The sequence below is a fragment of the Elephantulus edwardii genome, unplaced genomic scaffold, assembly GCF_000299155.1.
Source record: "Elephantulus edwardii isolate Elephantulus edwardi_28Jun2011 unplaced genomic scaffold, EleEdw1.0 scaffold00421, whole genome shotgun sequence".
NCBI classification, from domain to species: Eukaryota; Metazoa; Chordata; class Mammalia; order Macroscelidea; family Macroscelididae; genus Elephantulus; species Elephantulus edwardii.
Window position 1 is genome coordinate 688,611 of NW_006400171.1, and position 20,112 is coordinate 708,722.

Sequence of the window (20,112 nt, forward strand, 5' to 3'; positions counted from 1 at the left end):
TAAATTTTGCTAGTCTTACTGGAGTGAGATGATATCTCATGGTTGTCTTGATTTGCATCTCTCTCAGGGCTAGGGATTTTGAACATTTCTTCAAGGGTCACCCATTTTGAATACTAGTTCATGAGTTCCTTGTTTTTCAATGCAGCATAGTATTCCATTATGTGAATATACCACAACTTCTCCATCTATTCACTCTTTGATGGGAACTTAGGTAGTTTTCAACTCTTTCCTATTGTGAACAAAGCCGCAATAAACATGGATGTGCATATATCTGCTTAGGTGGTGGTTATGGTTTCTTACGGGCATATTCCCAGTTGTGGAATTGCTGGATCAAATGGTATCTCTATTTGCAACTTTTTTGAGAAAGCACCATCCCACCTTCTACAGTGGGTGCACCATTTTACACTCCCACCAACAGTGAATAAGGGTTCCAGTGTCTCCACAACCTCACCAGCATTTTTTATTTGCTGGCATTTAAAAAAAAATATTTTATACTGGTTTACATACAAGGCTCATTACATTCGTATACATTATTTTCACACCTAATCTTTCGCCTTTCCCTTACCCACCCCTCCCTTCCGCCCAAAAAGTTGTGCGACCCTATGTTTGAGCATGACCCCTCTTCCCTCCTTGGATCCTTGTACAGGCTCTATGATAATGGTCTATGGAGTATTTGTCTTTATGAGATTGAGTTACTTTAATTAGTATAATGCTCTCCAGTCCCTCCCATGTGAGGTAGTAATTTACAAAATCATTACTCCTGCGTGCTGCATAGTATTCCATTGTGTGAATGTACCATAATTTCGCAATCCTTTCCAATGTAGCCGGGCATCTGGGCTGCTTCCGTATTCTTGCTATGGTGAATAATACTGCTATGAACATTGGTGTACAAATCTCTGTGCCCCAGTTGTCATTTTTTCGGGTTATGTTCTAAGCAGTAGAATAGCTGAGTTGTAGGGAATTTCTAAGTTCAGCTTTTTTGAGGAAATGCCAAACTGTTTTCCAGAGTGGTTGTACCATTGTGCATCCCACCAACAATGTGTAAGAGTTATTATCTCTCAATAAAAGTAGGAGTTGGCTCTTTGAAAAGGTAAATAAAATTGAAAAACCAGTAGCAAAACTAACAAAGGAAGAGACACAAATAATCCTAATAAAAGATGAAATGGCAACGTCACAACAGAACCAACTAAAATTAAAAGGTTAACAATAGAATATTATGAAAAACTATACTCAAACAAATATGAAAACCTAGAGGAAAAGGACAAATACTTAGAAATTCACAACCTACCTAAACTGACCCAAGCAAAAATTGAACATCTGAACAGACCCATTACAAAAGAGGCAATTAAAAAGGCAATAAAACAATTTCCAGCCAAAAAGGCCTGGATCAGATGGTTTTACAAGTGAATCCAATCAAGCATCCAGAGAAGAACTGTCACCAATTCTACATAAACTATTTCAGAAAATAGATAAAGATAGAAGTCTCCCAGACTCATTCTATGAAGCAAACATATCCTTGATACCAAAGTAAGGTAAAGACACCACCAAAATAGAAAACTATAGGCCAGTATCTCTCATAAACATAGATGCAAAAATCCTGAAAATAATCCTGGCCAATAAAATATCAAAGGAGTAATTCACCATGACCAAATGGGATTCATAATAGGTATGCGAAGATGGTTCAACATAAGAAAAACAGTGTAATTCATCACATTAACAAAGCAAAGAAAAAGAATCATATGAAAAGGCCTTTGACAAAATCTAACATCTTTTCCTGATTAAAACACTCAACAAAATAGGATTAGAGGGGAATTTCCTCAACATAATAAAAAGTTTATACACAAACCCAAGAATCAATATTGTTCTCAATGGAGAGAGATTTAAGGCATTCCCTTTGAGAACAGAAGCTAGGCAAGGATACTATCACCTCTGCTATTCAATATTGTATTGGAAGTCCAATTAGCAATAGCAATAAGACAGGAGAAGAAAATAAGAGGTATCCAAATTGGCAAAGAGGAGGTAAAATTATCTCTATATGCAGATAATATGGTAGTATACTTAGAAAACCCTAAAGACTCAATAAGAAAACTATTGGACATAGCTGACCAATTGGACAAAGTGGCAAGATACAAGATCAACATAAAAAAAATAAATTGGATTTCTCTATGGTGACAAACAGAATACAGAACTGGAGTTAAGAAAAACAATACCCTTCAAAACAGTTAATCACAAGATTAAGTACTTGGGAGTAAAGCTAACTAGAAGCAAAAAGAATCTATTCAAAGAAAATTACAAAACATCACCATAAGAAACAAAATGAGACCTGGAGAAATGGATGAATATAATTTACTTATGGATAAGAAGACTCAATGTTGTGAAAATGACAATACTATCAAAGGCAATGTACATGTTCAATGCAATTCCAATACAAATACCAGCTCCATTCTTCAACAAGATGGAAAAGGCAATCTTCAATTTTATTTGGAATAGAAAGAGGCCCCTAACAAGCAAAGCACTCTTTAAAAAGAGAAACAAGGTAGGAGGTGTCCCACTCCCTGATTTCAAATCCTACTATACTGCTGTGGTGGTCAGTATAACATAGTATTGGTACAATGACAGACACATAAATCAGTGGAATAGAGTAGAGAACCCAGAAATTAGCCCATCTCCCTGTATACGAGGAGGAAGGTGGCATCATGATTGGTGGAAAAGTCATCAACAAACTGTGTTATGTAGATGACACAACCTGAAACTGAGGAGAACCTGAAGCGCTTGCTGCAGAAGGTCAAGGGCTGTCTCCTTCAATAGGGATTGAAGTTCAACATCAAGTAAACAAAGATTCTCACCACTGGGCCAATTGGCTGCATCAGTATGGATGGTGAAGAGATTGAGATAGAGTTTACTTGGCTTCACAGTCAACACTCTTGGTAACAGCAGCCAGAAAATCAGGAGACGAATTGCACTGGAGAAAGTCAGCTTTGAGGGTCCTTTCAAGAGCACTGAAGAGTAACGACACCGGGTTGGAGAGTAAGATGTGCCTGATCCAGGCAATAGTCTTCACAATTATGTGCTATGCATCGAAGAGTTGGACAGTGATTAGGGATGATAGAAAGAGAATTGATGCCTTTGATCTGTGGTCCTGGGGAAGAGTGTTGAATATACCATGGACTACTAGGAGAACAAACAGGTTTGTCCTAGGGAGGGTGAAGCTGGAATGCTCCTTGGAGTCAAGATTCTGAAGCTTTGTCTGACATACTTTCGGCATGGTACAAAGAGGGCTTGTTATAAGGAGAGGGACATCATGGTTGGGTAAGTAGAAGGATGGGGCAGGAGAGGAAGACCTTCGATGACATGGATTGATTCTGTGATTGGGGTGGTAGGAATGAGTGTGTCAGCGACAACGAGGTTGGCACAGGATACAGCAGCATGTATGGCTCTTTTCCATAGGGTTGCTATGAGTTGCAGGCGCCTTGATGGCACATAATAACAACAAGAACAACAACAACCTATGATCAATTGATTTTTGACAAGGAGATGAAATCAGTTAAGTGGGGAAACATGTTGCAGACCGAGGGTAAAGTATTTTCATAATTAATAATAATGAGAGAGACAACAAGAAATGCGATAAAACAGAAAGTGGAAAAGGCAGGGGCCCAGAAGTTCCAAAGACTGCAGAGCCTCAAACAACAACTGTGTACTTATTGAGAATTATCAGGAAGGTATACAAAGGAAAATCACAAGGGAGTTGTTGTTGTTGTTATGTGCCATTGAGGTGCTTGAAATTCATAGCAACCCTGTGTATAACAGCCCTAAACTCTGCTCTGTCCTGTGCCAACCTCACTGTCTCCAACACACCCATCCCGATTATCCCAGTCACTGAATCAATCCACCTCCTAGAGGGCCTTCCCCTCCTATGCCGCCTCTCCACCCTCCCAAGCATGATGTCCCTGATGTCCCACTCCAAGGACAGGTCCCTCCTTACAACATGTTCAAAGTATGTCAGATGAAGCCTCAGAATCCTTGCCTCTAAGGAGCAACCCAGTTTAACCCTCTCCAGGATGAATCTGTTTGTTTTCTTAGCAGTCATTGGTACCTTCAATACTCTTCTCCAGCACCACAGCCCAAATCCGTCAATTCTCCTTCTATCCTTCCTAGTCATTGTTCAACTCTCTGATGCATAGCAAGTGATTGCATGTATCAGACACATCTTAGTCTCCAGACTGACATCTTTTCACTTCAGTACTTTAGAGAGGTCTCTAAGAAGAGACTTTCTCATCACAATATGTCTTTTTATTTCCTGACTGCTGTTGCCAAGAGTGTTGACTGTGCAGCCAAGCAAACTATAGCTGTGAACAATTCTCAGTCTCTTCACCATCCATCCTGATGCTGCCATTTGGCCCAGTGGTGAGAATCTTTGTCTTCTTGATATTGAGCCTCAATCTATATTGGAGGCTGCAGTCCTTGACCCTCTGCAGCAAGCGCTTCAGGTCCTCATCAGTTTCAGCAATCAGGGTTGTATCATCTGCATATCACAGATTGTTGATAGATTTTCCACCAATCTTGACCCCACATTTCTCCTCATAGAGCCCAGCCTCCCGGATAATCTGCTCTGCATACAAGTTGAAAAGGTATGGAGACAGGACACATCCCTGGCATACACCCTTCCCAATTTTGAACCAGGCAGTGTTTCCTTGCTCTGTTCTGATTACTGCCTCTTGGTCCAAGTATAGGTTTCTCATTAGCACAATCAAGTCTTCTGGGATTCCCATTCTTCTCATAGTCAGCCACAGTTTGTTATTATCCACACAGACAAATGCCTTTGCATAATCAATGAAACAGAGATAGACATTCCTCTGGTATTCCCTACTTTCAGCTAAGATCCATCTAACATTAGCTACAATATCCATAGTACCATGACCTCTTCTAAACCTAGTCTGGGCTTCTGGCAGTTCTCTGCTGATGTGCTGTTTCAGTCATTTTTTTAAAATAATCTTCAGTAGAATCTTGCTTAAATGTGGAATCAGTTATATTTTTCTATAGTTTCCATACTCTGTTGGGTCACCATTCTTTGGAATGGGAACAAATATACATCTCTCTCAGACAGTTGGCCAAGTTGTTGTTCTCCAGATTTTTTGGCATCCAGGGCAGCATCTGTTAGCTGAAATATGTCAGTTGGTATACAATCTATTCCTGGGGCCTTATTTTTTGCTATTTCCTTCAGAGCATCTTGAACTTTTCCTTTCGTCACCGTAGGCTCTTGCTCATATGTTGTTTCATGAAATTCTTCTGTGTCTGCCTATTCCTTTCAATACAGTGCCTCAGTATATTCTTTTCAATCTTTTTTTAAAACTTCCTGGATCATTTAATATTCTGCCTAAAGCATCCTTGATTATAGCAACTTGAGGTTTTAATTTGTTCTTCAGTTACTTGAGCTTAGGAAATGCTGACAAGTTCAGCCTTTTTTATTTTCTGACTCCAGCTCCTTGCACATATCATTGTAATATTTTACTTTGTCATCCCGTGCTGACTTTTGAAATATTCTGTTCAACTCTTTAGTATCTTGAATTCCTCCTTCTTCTTTGGCTTCTCTGCACTCCAGTGCAATATTCATAGTTTTTTTCTGACATCCATTTTGGTCTTTTCGTCCTCCTCTTTGTAATGACCGTTTGCACTCTTCCTGGATAATACGCTTGATACCCTCCCACAACTCATTGGTCTTCACTCATTAGTGTTCAAGGCCTCAAACCTGTTCCTGAGATAGTTCTGAAATTCAGATGGGATAGACTCAAAGTCATATTTTGATTCCCGTGAATTCGGTTTGATATCCTTACTTCTGCTTGAACTTGCATATGAATAGTTGGTGGTCACAATCAGCACCTGGCCTAGTTTTCACAGCTGATATTGAGCTTCTCCAGCAGTTCTTTCAGCAGATGTAATCAATTTGATTCCTATGCATAACATCAGGTGAAATCCATGTGTATAACCTCCATTTATGTCTCTTAAAGAATGTATTTGCAATGAATAAGTCATTGATTGTGCAAAATTCAATCATTCTGTGTAATTATTGAGAATCATCAGAAAGTTATACAAAGGAAAATCACAAGGAAGTAGTAAACAAAAACGAAGATCATTGGGAAATCTTTTGTAAATAAGTCCAAGTCCTTCTCTATTGTTTACCTTAGGCTTATTTCAGGAAGGTGGGATTCAGGTAATACAAACTAAGAATTATGTAGATTCTTAAGGAATGCCTTAGTGACTCAGGGTGAATTCTAGCTTGTATTACACCTCCTTCATATCCTGATATAACATTTGGTTTAATATTAATATTAAATTTGATATTCCACTTCGACAGCTTTTTTAACAAATGGTGTTGGCAAAATTGGAAAGCTATCTACAGAAATCTTAGCAGAGCTACACCTTACTCCATATACAAAAACAAACTCAAAATTGATCAAAGACCTAGGACTAAAACCAAGGACTATAAACTTCGTTAGAGAAAAGCTTGGGAGAACTCTAGAAGCTCTAATCCACAACAAAAACAATCTTCCAAGCATCCTGAAACATCTACAAGCAAGAGAGGATAAAATAGATGAATGGGACCTACTAAGAATCAAATTTAAAATCTCCTCCAGCAGGGTAAAAAGGGAAGCCACAGACTGGGAAAAAATATTTGGCAATGACATGTCTCATAAGGGACTTATATCTAGGATTTATAGAATACTCGAGCACCACAACAAGATAAACAACCCATTTGGAAAATGGGCACAGGATATGAACAGACACTTCACTAAAGAAGACATTCTATTGCTGAACAAACACTTGAAAAAGTGTTCAAAATCCCTAGCTCTAAGAGAAATGCAAATCTAAACAACTATGAGATCATCTCACACCAGTAAGTATGGTAAAATTTAACAGAACAGCAAACAACAAATGCTGGCAAGGTTGTGGAGAAACCGGAACCCTTATTCACTGTTGGTGGGGATGTAAACTGGTGCCAATACTATGGAAGGCAGTACGGTACTTTCTTAAAAAGTTGCAAATAGAAATAACGTTTGGCTTAGCAATCCCACTCCTAGAAATATACCCAAATGAAACCAGAACTGCCACCCAAGCAGATATATGCACACTGCCATGTTTATTGCTCATTTTTTCACAATAGCAAAGATTTGGAAACAACCCAAGTGTCCATCAGTAAACAAATGGATTGAGAAGCTGTGGAATATTCACACAATGGAATACTATGCTTCATTGAGAAACAAGGAACTCATGAAATATACAAAATGGGTGACCTGGAGAACATTATGCTGAGTGAAGTATCTCAGTCACAGAAGGAAAAATACTGCATAGTGCCACTGTTGTAAAGGGAGACTGACATCAGGGTAAGGGGAACCTAAGAAAAGAGGTGATAAATAATGCTTACTTCATTGAAACAGATGAGGGAGAGAACTGTTTACAAGGAATATATGATTAAGTATTATTTTCATTATGAGATTCCAGAAAAATAAATGCATAGTAAAGTAGACAGTGGAGTTAGGAGGGGGATATTGTATAACAATGAAAGAATTTTTTTTCTTTTCAAAGAGAGAAATGAACTGAGGAGGAGGGGTGGGCAGGGAGGAAAATGTGCAACAATGAACGAATGGGGGAAAATTAAATGGGAAGAATATGCTTTTAAAAATGAATTAAAATTTTTTAAAAAATTATTAACTTGCCACAACTTCTCCAAAACTTCTCCAACATTTATTACTTGCTGCCCTGCTAAACTTTGCCACTGCTGCTGGAGAAGATCTTATCTCAGTGTGGTTTTTTGATTCATAATAGATATTCAAGGATGATTGAACATAAAAAAATCAGCATAATTCTTAACATTCACAAAAAAAAGAACAAAAACCATATGATCCTAGAAATTGATGCAGAAAAGGCATTTGACAAAATCCAAAACCGCTTTCTGATTAAAACACTCAACAAATAGAAGAGCTTTTCCTCAACGTAGTCAAAAGTGTATATTCAAAACCAAGAGGCAATATTATTCTCAATGGAGAAATACTAAAAGCATTTTCTTTGTGAACAGGGACCAGACAAGGATGTTACTGTCATCACTCACTGCTATTCAATATTGTGTTGGAAGTACTTGCTAAGGTAATACGACAAGAGAAAGTAATAATAGTGTTCACAGAATACCCTAAGCATACACACACACACACACACACCCCACCCCAAAACTGTTAGAGCTAGTAGATCCGTTTAGCAGAGTGGCAGGATATAAGATCAGGTTTCAATCAAAAAAACCAGTGGGATTCCTCTACAGTAATAAACAGAACTCTGAAAAGGAAATCAAGAACACAATGTCATTTACAGTAGCCAACCACAAATTGAGACACTTGTGAACCTAACTAGAGACACAAAAGACCTGTACAAAGAAAAGTAAAGAACATTTCTGCAAGACACAATGAAAGACCTAAAGAAATTGGGGAAATGTACCCTGTTCATGAATAGGAAGACTCAATATTGTGAAAATGGCAATCCTACCAAAAGCTTTCTACATGTTTAACACAATTCCAATTCAGATACCTTATTCATTTTTCAAGGAGATAGAAAGGAAATTGTTAAGTTTATTTGGAAAGACAAGAGACCCCAAATAAGCAAATCTCTGTTTATGCCTCAGTTCTATTTTCCTCAGAGTATATTCCTAGCAATGAAATAGCTGGTTCATATGGACTTTTTTATGTTCAGCTTTTTGAGAAAACACCAAACTGTCTTCCAGAGTGGGCATACCATTGCACAATCCCACCAAAGAGAGTTTCAGCTTGTTCACATCCTCTCCAATACTTATTGCTTGCTGTCCTTTTAAACTTTGTCATTGCTACTGGGGTGAGATGGCATCTCATGATAGTTTTGATTTGCAGCTCTTTTATTGCCAGTGATTTGTACATTTCTTCATGTATCCATTGGCTATCTGATTTTTTTCCCCTTTGCATAAAGTTTTTCCATCTGTCTTGCCCATTTTGTGTTTGGGTTATCAATCCATTCCTTGTATAGGCTTTGTAGTATTTCTGTAAATTTTCAGTACAAGACCCTTGTCTGAAATGTGACTGTAATTTCCACCCCCCCCTCCCCCCAATGTGTAGGTTTTCTTTTCCTGCTTCTGAAAATGTTTTTTATGCAGAGACATAATCTTTAAAAGGCTCCATTGGTTGATATTATCCTCTCCTGGTTGTGCATTTCTGGCTATATTTGCCAGGCTATTTAAATCATAATCTAGGGCTTCTAAATTTTGTCTCTTAGGATCTTTATGGTTGAGGGCTTCATCTTTAGGTGTTGATCCATATGGAGTGATTTGTGTGTGTGTGTGTGTGTGCCTGCTGTGAGATGTGGATCTTGCTTCAGCTTTCTGTAGGTATAAGTCTAGTTTTGCCACCACCATTTGTTGAAGAAGTTGTCATTCCCCCAGTTGATCGGGGTTTTTTTCTTGCCAAATACCCATTGGTAGAAATGTTAATTTCTGAATTCTTGATTCTTTTTCTGTGTGCCTTTCATTGTATCAGTACCATGCTGTTTTGGTTACTACTGCTGTATAGTAGGTTTTGAGATCAGAGAGTACTATTCCTCTCACTTCATTTTGTTTTTCAGACGAGGTCTACTTATTTATGGTCTCTTTGCCTTCCAAATTAACTTACTACTTGTCTTTTCTATTGATTTGAAAAATAAATTTGTTATCTGTATTGGGATTGCATTAACCATGTAGATTGCTTTTGGTAGGATTGTCATTTTCACTATATTGAGTATTTTTAACTGTGAACAGGGAACATATTTCCCACTTATTTATGTCTCTTATTATTTTCTTATTTTAGTGTTTTGTAGTTTTCTTTATAAAAGATCTTTACATCTCTAGTGAAGTGTATGTATCTCAATTTGTACTTGGCTATTGTAAATGTTAATACTTTCTTTTCTGTGTTATTATAGAAGAATCCAATTGATTTTTAAAATATTGTTCTTATATCCTGCCACTCAACAAAAATGGTTACACCTAGTATCACTGCTTCCTAAGGATAGTTATGCTTCACCTGGCATCCTCCTAGCTAAGAGACACAGGAGATAAAAAAAAAGTGGCTAACAAAATATTTTCTTTTTTACTTCCTATCCTCATATACATATTTCTTATCTATTCATTAGGGAATATCCTTCTCATATTGATTTATATACTAAATAAGTATAATGTAGATTTTTCTTAGCTACATGCCACCTATAGCAAGAAAATATTGTCATTATCCTTTTTTAAAATTCAACAAAAAATTGAGGAATTTATGAATATTGAAAGTAATATTATGAATTAATATAATGCAGATGCCTGTTGAAATTAGAAATTTTATATAAAGTCTAATAGTTCTATGCATAAGCATGTACTCATACATACACACAGATGGGTGGTTATAAATTTAAATGGATTTAGAAAAGTTTCTGTTATCATTGGTCTAATAGAGTCGAAAGATGTAACTTTCTGAAATTATTAACATCAAGTAGCAGCAGCTATTCTCCATTTGCCAAGTACATTTGCCAGAAATATTTGACAGACTCATGTGATACACTGCTTGAGCTTTTGCTATCCATTAAATATTTCTGTCCAGTCAGATAGATTTGAAATTGAAGTTCCCCTGATGTTGTGGTATAAAACTATATCTCTAAAAGTAAGGATCATGAATATATTCTAATTTACTGTGGTGGTTTGTTTTGCTTAAAATGAGAAAATTTATTAAAGTCTCTACCTGCAATGATCACGTAATGAGAAATCTTTTTCACAGAATTCCTTTATGACTTTTACCTTACCCACTCACAGAAAGCATCCTCTGAGACTTTTGCTTCTATTTCGTTCTATGCCTTCTTTCTGTGTATTAAGATGATTCAAGTGACATTGAGATACCTAGAGTTTATTTTAGTTAGATTCTAAGTTTTAGTCTCATGCAAACTTCTCCAACAGTAAGATTTAAGGTAAAAAGAGCTTCAATGAGCAACAATTTAGAAAATTTCAAAAGTAGAATTCTCTTCTTTACAATTCATTGCTATGACTATGAGGACTACTCCATTCTATACTTTTATACTTGTATATCCATAACTAGTACTTCTTTTTTCAGTTTGTTGTTGTTGTTGATTGCTGTCAAGTCGAGCATAACTCTTAGGGACTCTATGAACAAAAGACCTTATGTCTTTCCATAACTGTCATTATTTCACCAAGTTCATAAAGTTAGTACCATTTATTAAGAGATCTTAACAAATTAAAAAAAAATTGGCCATGTACGTTTTAAATAACAGATATTTGAGAACCTGATGAATACTGGAGGAATGGAGATAGTTATAGTAGTATAGTGGTAGAGCCCAGATTGAAAATCAGTCAAAATGGGGGGAGGGAGAGACAAACAAACATCATTTAATAATTAGAACTCGGAATATACATAGCTTGAATGTTGGGAAATGGGAAATTGTATAAAATGAAATGGAACACAAAAATATTGACATATTAAGAATTAGTGAGATGAGATGAACCAGCTTTGGTCACTTTGAATCAGATAATCATAAGGTATACAATGCTAGGAATGAAAAACCTAAGAATAATGGTGTTGCATTCATAGTGAAAAAAGTCAATCTCAAGTTTTTCCTTAAATACAATGTTGTGAGAGAGAATATTTATAAATATACAAAGAAGATGGTTCATATTCATACATACACTCCTACGTCTAGAATCAAAGAGGAAGAAACTGAGAATTTCTACCCGATCTTGAAGTCTAAAATTGAACAGGCAATCAAGATGCAGTTATGATAATTGGTGACTGGAATGCAAAAGTTGAAAATGGTGAAGAAGGAATAATAGTTGTAAAAGATGGATTTTGTAATTGAAATGAGTCTGAAAATATAATAGTTGAATTTTGTGTTTTCATTGATTTACTCATTGCAAATACATTTTTTAAAAGACACAAATGGTGACTTTACACATGAATCTTACTTGATGGGTTGCATACGCATCAGATTGACTGCATCTGTGGAAGAAATCATTAAAGAAGCTCGATATCGGCAGTCAAAACTAGGCCAGAGGTATATTGTAGGTCAGACCATCAGTTACTTTTATGCAAGATCAAACTGAGGCCAAAGAAAATGAAAATAATTCCAAAACAACTAACATATGATCTTGAATCTATGCCATCTGAATTTCAAGATCATTTTAGGAATAGGTTTATCAATTGAACATCAATGATTAAAGACCAGATGAGTTATGGGATGATTATCAAGAATGGACATCAGAAGAGACTCTAAAAGTTGCACTCAAGTGTTGAGAAGCCAAACGAAAGAGAAAACATTCTGAAGTAAAAGACCTGAAAAGAAGATTTCAAAAAGCAGTTTGAGAGTACAAAGAAGAGGGTTATAAGCCTTAGAATGTACAGAGAGCTAGAGCTGGAGATTAAAAAGGGAAAAGCTCACTGCATTTCTCAAACTGAGGTAACTGAAAAACAAAGTTAAACCTCGAGGTGCAATATTGAATGATGTTATGTTGTTGTTATGTGCCATCGAGTTGTTTGAGACTCATAGTGACCCTATGTAGAAGAGCTCTAAACGCCGTTATATCCTACGTCAACCTAGCCATCCTAAACACACTAATTCCCACCACTCCAGTCACAGAATTGATCCATCTCATCAAAGGTCTTCCTCTCCTCCACCGCCCCTCCACTCTGCCAAACATGATGTCCTTCTCCAAAGACCAGTCCCTCCTTGCAACATGCCCAAAGTATGTCAGACAAAGCTTCAGAATCCTTGACTCCAAGGAGCATTCCGGCTTCACCTTCTCCAGGACAAACCTGTTTGTTCTCCTAGCAGTCCATGGTATATTCAATACTCTTCTCCAGCACAACAGCTCAAAGGCATCAATTCTCTTTCTATCATCCCTATTCACTGTCCAACTCTCTGATGCATAGACGATAGCCCAGATCAGGTGCACCTTAGTCTCCAGCCTGATATCATTGCTCTTCAGTACTCTTGAGAGGTCCATCACAGCTGACTTTCCCAATGCAATTCGTCTCTTGATTTCCTGGCTGCTGTTATCAAGAGTGTGGAGCCAAGTAAACGAAAACTGTTAACTATCTCAATCTCTTCACCATCCATACTGATGCTGCCAATTGGCCCAGTGGTGAGAATCTTTGTTTTCTTGATGTTGAGCTTCAATCCATATAGGAGGCTGCAGTCCTTGATCTTCTGCAGCAAGCGCTTCAGGTCCTCCTCAGTTTCAGCAAGCAGGGTTGTGTCATCTGCATAATGCAGGTTGTTGATGACTCTTCTACCAACCCTGATGCCACATTCCTCTTCGTACAGCCCAGTGTCTCGGATAATCTGTTCTGCGTACAAATTGAAAAGGTATGGAGACAGAATACATCCCTGACAAACCCCCTTCTTGATTTTGAACCGTGTAGTATCTCCTTGCTCTGTTCTAATGACTACCTCTTGGTCCAAGTATAGGTTTCGCGTAAGCACAATCAAATGTTCTGGGATTCCCATTCTTCTCAGAGTCAGCCACAGTTTGTTGTGATCCACACAGTCAAAAGTCTTTGCAAAGTCAATGAAGCACAGATGGACATTCTCCTGGTATTCTCTGCTTTCTGCCAAGATCCATCTAACATTAGCTATAATATCCCTAGTACCGCGGCCTCGTCTAAATCCAGCCTGCACATCTGGCAGTCCTCTGTTGACATACTGTTCCAAAGGTTTTTGGATAATTTTCAGCAGAATCTTGCTTGCATGTGATATTAATGACATTGTTCGATAATTGCCGCACTTTGTTGGGTCACCTTTCTTTGGAATGAGAACAAATATTGATCTTTCCTAGTCAGCTGGCTGTCCTCCAGATTTCTTGGCACAACTTAGTGAGCACATCCAGGGCAGCGTCTGTTTGTTGAAATATGTCAGTTGGTATGCCATCAACTCCTGGAGCCTTGTTTTATGCCAATTCCTTCAGAACAATTCGAACTTCCTCCTTCATCACCATAGGCTCTTGCTCATATGTTATTTCATTAAATTCTTCTGTGTCAGTCAATTCCTTCTGATACAGTGACTCTGTGTATTCCTTCCATCTTCTCTTTATACTTCTTGGATCATTTAACATTCTACCCAAAGTATCCTTAAGTATTGCAACCCATGGCTTGAATTTGGTTTTTTAGCTCCTTCAGCTTAAGAAACACTGAGCGAGTTCAGCTCTTTTGATTTTCTGACTCCAGCTCTCTGCACATTTCGTTATAGTATCTTGCTTTGTCGTCCCGGGCTGCTTTTTGAGATTTTCTGTTTAGCTCTTTCATTTCTTGGTTTCTTCCTTTAGCTTTGGCTTCTCGGTGCTCTAATGCAATATTCAGAGTCTTATCTGTCATCCATCTTGGTCTTTTCTTCTTTTTCAACCTTTGAAATGATCTTTTGCATTCTTCATAGATGATTTTCTTGATATCCTCCCAGAGCTCATTTGGTCTACCCTCATTGGTGCTCAAGGCCTCAAACCTGTTCCTGATATGGTTTTGAAATTCGAGTGGGATAGACTTAAGATAAAATTTTGGTTCCCGTGGACTTGATTTAATTTTCCTCAACTTCAGCTTGAACTTACATATGAGTAGTTGGTGGTCTGTCCCACAATCAGCACCTGACCTTCACTGCTTATATTGAGCTTCTCAAATGAGTCTTTCCACACGTGCAATCTATTTGATTTCTATGCATGTGGTCAGGTCTAACCCAGGTAACCACAGGCCACATTAGCCAGCATGCACTCCAAAGCATTGCCTTAAAAAGAGTTTTGGGACCTCAGGGCAAGAAAATTTGCATCAGCACCTGGCTTCAAATGGAAGATAGGCGGTATTAACCCATGAGAAGGCCATCCTGGAGTGGAAGTTGTACATTACAGTTGTACTTAATGACTTTAAATTGAAGTCATATTGGCTGCATCATAAGAGACTCACGGCAGCACAATATGTTCAGAATCACAGAAATCCTGATGGCTTGAGACTTAGGCCATCACATCAAGGGCTGGTCAATGGGAGATGGATACTGAATGCTGTAGGCAAAAGTAGGAAGTGATGGTGGTGGAGTAAGGAAGCGTGGGTGGGCAGCAACATTGAATCTATTGGTCATTATTATAACTGGGCAAATGTCTTTCATCTTCTCTTTTCTGTGGAATGCTTGTCTGTCAGATACTATTATATATATTTAAAGATTGGTACAGACAAGGAAGAAGGATTGGCCATTCACTTCCAAAATGATAGGCCTTCAAAACCCTATGTACAATAGAGCACACTTAGACTATCATTTGGACTGAAAGACATGGCAATTGAAACTGAGATCTTAGAAATGGAAACACAGAGAAAGAGGAATAGCTGTAGGGAGACACTAGAGATTGGAACGTGGAATGTGAGAAGCATGAATGTAGGAAAATTGGACATTGTTAAGAAAGAAATGGAACGCATAAATATTGACATAGTAGGTATTGGCGAGATGAGATGGCTTGGCATGGGACTTTTTGAATCAGATGATCATGTGATTTACTATGCTGGGGTTGAAAAGGTGAGAAAAAATGGGGTTGGCTTCATAATTTAAAAAGTCATTTCTAGATCTATTCTGAAATACAATGTGGTGTATCCATACGCTTACAAGGAAGTCCAGTGAATACCACTATAATTCAAATATACCCACCAACAACTAGAGCCAAAGAGGAGGAAATGGAAGATTTCTACCAACTTTTGCAGTCAGAAGTTGATCAAACATGCAACCAAGACACAATAATATTAATGTGCGACTGGAACACAAAAGTTGGGAACAGGGAAGAAGGATCAGTAGCTGGAAAATACGGGCTCTGTGAGAGAAATGAGGCTGGAGATAGAGTGATAGAGTTCCACACATTCAATGATTTATTATTTGCAAAAACCATGGATGTTATGGATAATATTTTAAATTATCTCAAAAGCATTAAAAGAAGATCGAGGGAATACACAGAGTCACTGTACCAAAAAGAACTGATTGACGGTGAAAAATTTCAAGAAGTACTATATGAGTAGGAGCCATGGTAATGAAGGAAGAAGTGGAAGCTGCATTGACAGCATTGGCAACAAATAAAGCCCCAGGCATTGACGGGATACTAACTAACTTGTTTCAGTTAACAAATATTACCTTAGATGCAATTACCAGTCTATGCCAGGAAATTTGGAGAAAGACTGTCTGGCCAATGGATTGGAACTCATCCATATTTGTTCCCATTCCCAAGAAAGATGACCCAGCAGAATGTGGAAACTATCAAACAATATCATTAATCTCATATGCCAGCAAAATACTGCTGAACATAATTTAAAAACTGCTGGAATAGTACATAGATAGGTAACTGCCAGTAGTTAAGCAGGATTTAGAAGAGACCAAGGATATCATTGCTGGTGTCAGATGGATCCTGGTTGAAAGTAAAGAATATCAGAATAATGTATATTTGTGCTTTATTAACTATGCAAAGGCATTTTACTCATTTTACTCATAAGGAGTTGTAGCTGATATTGAGAGTAGTGGGAGTTTCAGAGCACTTATAATTGTGCTCATATGAAACCTATGCTGTTGTGTGAAAGGAACAAGGAAACACTGCATGGTTTAAAATTAAGAAAGGAGTGTGTCAGGATTGTGTTTTCTCTCCGTACCTATTCAATCTTTATGCTGAGCAAATTATTTGAGAAGCTGGACTCTATGAAGAGGAATATGGCATCAGGATTGGAGGGAGACTCATCAATAACTTGCATTATGCAGATAACACAACCATACTTGCTGAAAAGTGAGGAGGACATGAAGTACTTGTTGCGGAAGATCAAGGAATTCAGACTTCAATATGCATTGTATCTCAATGTCAACAGATTCTTACCTCTGGACCTATAGGCAGCATTGTGATGGATGCAGAAGAGACTGAAATTGCTAACAACTTCATCTTACTTGGATCCACAATTATCACTTTGGTACCAGCAGTCAGAAAATAAGGAGATACATTACACTGCAAAGTTTGCAGTTACAGACCTCTCCAAATTATTGAGGAGTAATGACATCAGTCTGAGGACTAAGGTACATCTTATTCATGCCGTGGTCTTTTTGATTACTTGTTATACATCTGATAGCTAGTAAATGAGTAATTATGACATAAGAAGAAGAGCACTGAACATCTCATGGATGGCCAAAAGGACAAACAAATGTGTCTTGGAGAGGGTGCAGCCAGAGTGCTCCTTAGAGGCAAGGATGATGAGACTTCACCTCACATATTTTGGGCATGTTGTTAGGAGGGACTATATTCTTTGGAGAGAGGCATGATGCTTGGGAGGGTGGAGGGTCAGCAAAGAAGAGGGAGACCCTCAGCTAGGTGGATTGACCCAATCACTGTTGCTATGACTTGTATTTGACTCTATGGCACCTAATAATAACAACAACAACATTAAGAGACATTAGCAGTTGTTGTAGCTGTTGTGTGTCAGCCTATTTTTAAAGAATCAAATGTCATTCCGGGTTCTGTTGTTCAGGACAGAAGGCACACCCACAAGAAAAGAGACTGATGGTGCCAACTTCAGTAACAGTACCACCCAGAAAAGCAGAGTCATACACTTTCAGCTTCCAGAGGTTTTTGAAAAAGGAGCCTTTGAGGACCAGTAGTTCTGGTATTTAGATACTGTCAGTGCGAGGTTTATCTTCCATAATGGTGTAGGAAGGTAGGTTAAGCAATAATCCAAGAGTGTCCTAGATTTGGGCTGTGGTTGCTTGATCACTGGAAGTTTTGTTCCACACTGAGATAATGTCCTCCTGAAACCAGACAGAGCCGATATATCCACAGATTTCCTCCCCAGCCATGAACTGCTCCTCCAGTATGATCAGGAATGATTCTCCCAGCAACGGGAGGCCAATCGCTTCAGTAGTCATAAATGTATAATACATTTATAACCATTTTTATCTGCATCATCCTTTCACATGGGTTTAATTATTTTTTTTATAGATGGAAGACTTTGTGGCCTCTCAGGTCCCCAGAACTTAGTAGTGTAATCTTCAAAATTGCTGCACAGAGGCAAGGATGCAGATCTGCTTGATGTTCTGTTCATAGCTCTTTGAACTGGTAGACCCTCAGGGATCTTCCTAGAATACCAGAAGGTGTAGAGTTGTACTGCAGGAGATACTCTGTGGCCCAGGAACAACCTCCCTCTTACTGCTGCTCTGATCCTTGTCTTGTTCAGTTTTATCCTTCTTGCCATTTTTTGGTGTGCTGTTTTCTTCATTGTGATCATGACTCCCCACTGTCATCTTTCTAGCCATTGATCTTGTCCATCCTCCCTATGCTGCCATTGTCACTGACTCACATTCTTGTTACTAGTACCCTTTGATGCTCAAAAGTATGTGCTTTTAACATGGTATGTGTTATTTAGGAAAGACTGGTTGCACAGTCTTTAAGCATTCAATGACTAACCAAACAGAAAATGCTTTAAGCCCACCCCTGGAAGTAAAGATGTAGCAATCTGTTTCCATAGAGAACACAATCTTGGGAACTCTATGAGGTTGTTCTACTTTATTCTATAGGATTTTCTATACATTAAAAATTAATTTTAAATTGCACTGTTTTGGTTGGTTTTTTGGTTTTGTTTTCTTTTTGTTTTTAATAAGTAATCAATGTCAGGAGCTCAGGAAATAGAAAAAAAACCTCTCAAAGACAAAAGAAAAGGAATTAACCAATTTTACTACAAAAGAAGAGTGGAGGTAGTAAAGGGCTTGATTTTACACTCATGTTGTATTGGGTGATGTAGAAAGCTCAAAGACCAACTAAAAGGGAGGAAGCAAGTATCACTAGAAGAGTCAACACTGCAGACCAGCTGTGGCTTGCCTTTAAAGGAGAAAGGTTGGAGTAGGCTAGTAGAACTGGCTCCTATATTACAAATCATTTTTGAGGAAAAAAGCTTTTGAATGCTGACTACACATCTGTGTAATCGCTAAACAAAGTAATTTTTTTTCTAGAGTGTTTGTTGTGTTGTTCATGGTAATAAATATTTTTTTCTCCAAAATAATTTTGCTATGTTGACATCTAAACATAAACATAGAATAAATTTAGTACTTGTATATCACTCAGTGATTGAGCATATCTATTTATCAAGCACCTCAAAGCACTCTAAGATGTTGTGGTTGGATATGTGCCGTCGAGTTGCCTGCGACTCATAGCGACCCTATGTACAATAGCCCTAAAATCATGTGTGTCTGAGAATGGATAAACTGTGACTTAAATTACCTAGAAATGGCCTTCAGATATCAGTGAAGAAGAAGCAGATTGTGTTACTGAGGCCCTGGCTGTGAGAGTAGGTGTTGCCTTACCTCCCTTCCATGTCAGTGTAGCTAAGTGACTAACATAGACCTAATCTATATGTGGTATGGGGTCATAGTCCTGTAAAAGAAATATCAATTTGCCTTGGAACCTCTGCCTTTCTTCTTTCCATACACTGGGACCCAAAAATGATCTATTGTACAGATGGGATGAAGCACAAGGGATACATTTTCAGATGGATCTACTACTGCCAACCCAGACTATCTACTAAAGATTTTTGAAAGCCATATAAAATAAAATAAATATTTCATTTTTTAATTTCTTACCACTGGACCAATTGGCAGCATCAGGATGGATGGTGAAAAGATTGAGATTGTTCACAGCTTTAGTTTGCTTGGCTCCACAGTCAACACTCTTGGCACCAGTAGCCAGGAAGTTAGAAGACGTATTGCCTTGGGAAAGTCTGCTGTTAGGGACCTCTCCAAAGTACTGAAGAGCAATGGTGTCTCTCTGGAGACTAAGGTGCGTCTGATACAGGTCATGGTCTTTGCTATTACTTGTTATGCATCAGAGAGCTGGACAATGACTAGAGAGGATAGAAGGAGAGTTGATGCCTTTGAGCTGTGGTGCTGGAGAAGAGTATTGAGGGTACCATGGACTGATAGGAAAACAAACAGATTCATTCTGGAAAGGGTCAAACTGGGCGGCCCCTTGGAGGCAAGGATTCTGAGGCTCCGTCTAATATTCTTTGGACATGTTGTAAGGAGGGAGTGGTCCTTGGAGAGGGA

General features: G+C 38.1%; 1 protein-coding gene and 1 pseudogene across 1 annotated transcript in view; one reads left to right on the forward strand and one right to left on the reverse strand.

Moving 5' to 3' along the window:
* Positions 1-20,112, forward strand: part of NRG3 (neuregulin 3) — a 1,124,911-nt gene that overhangs the window by 551,675 nt on the left and 553,124 nt on the right. The window lies entirely within an intron of this gene.
* On the reverse strand, positions 17,527-18,318 carry LOC102872966 (annotated as a pseudogene).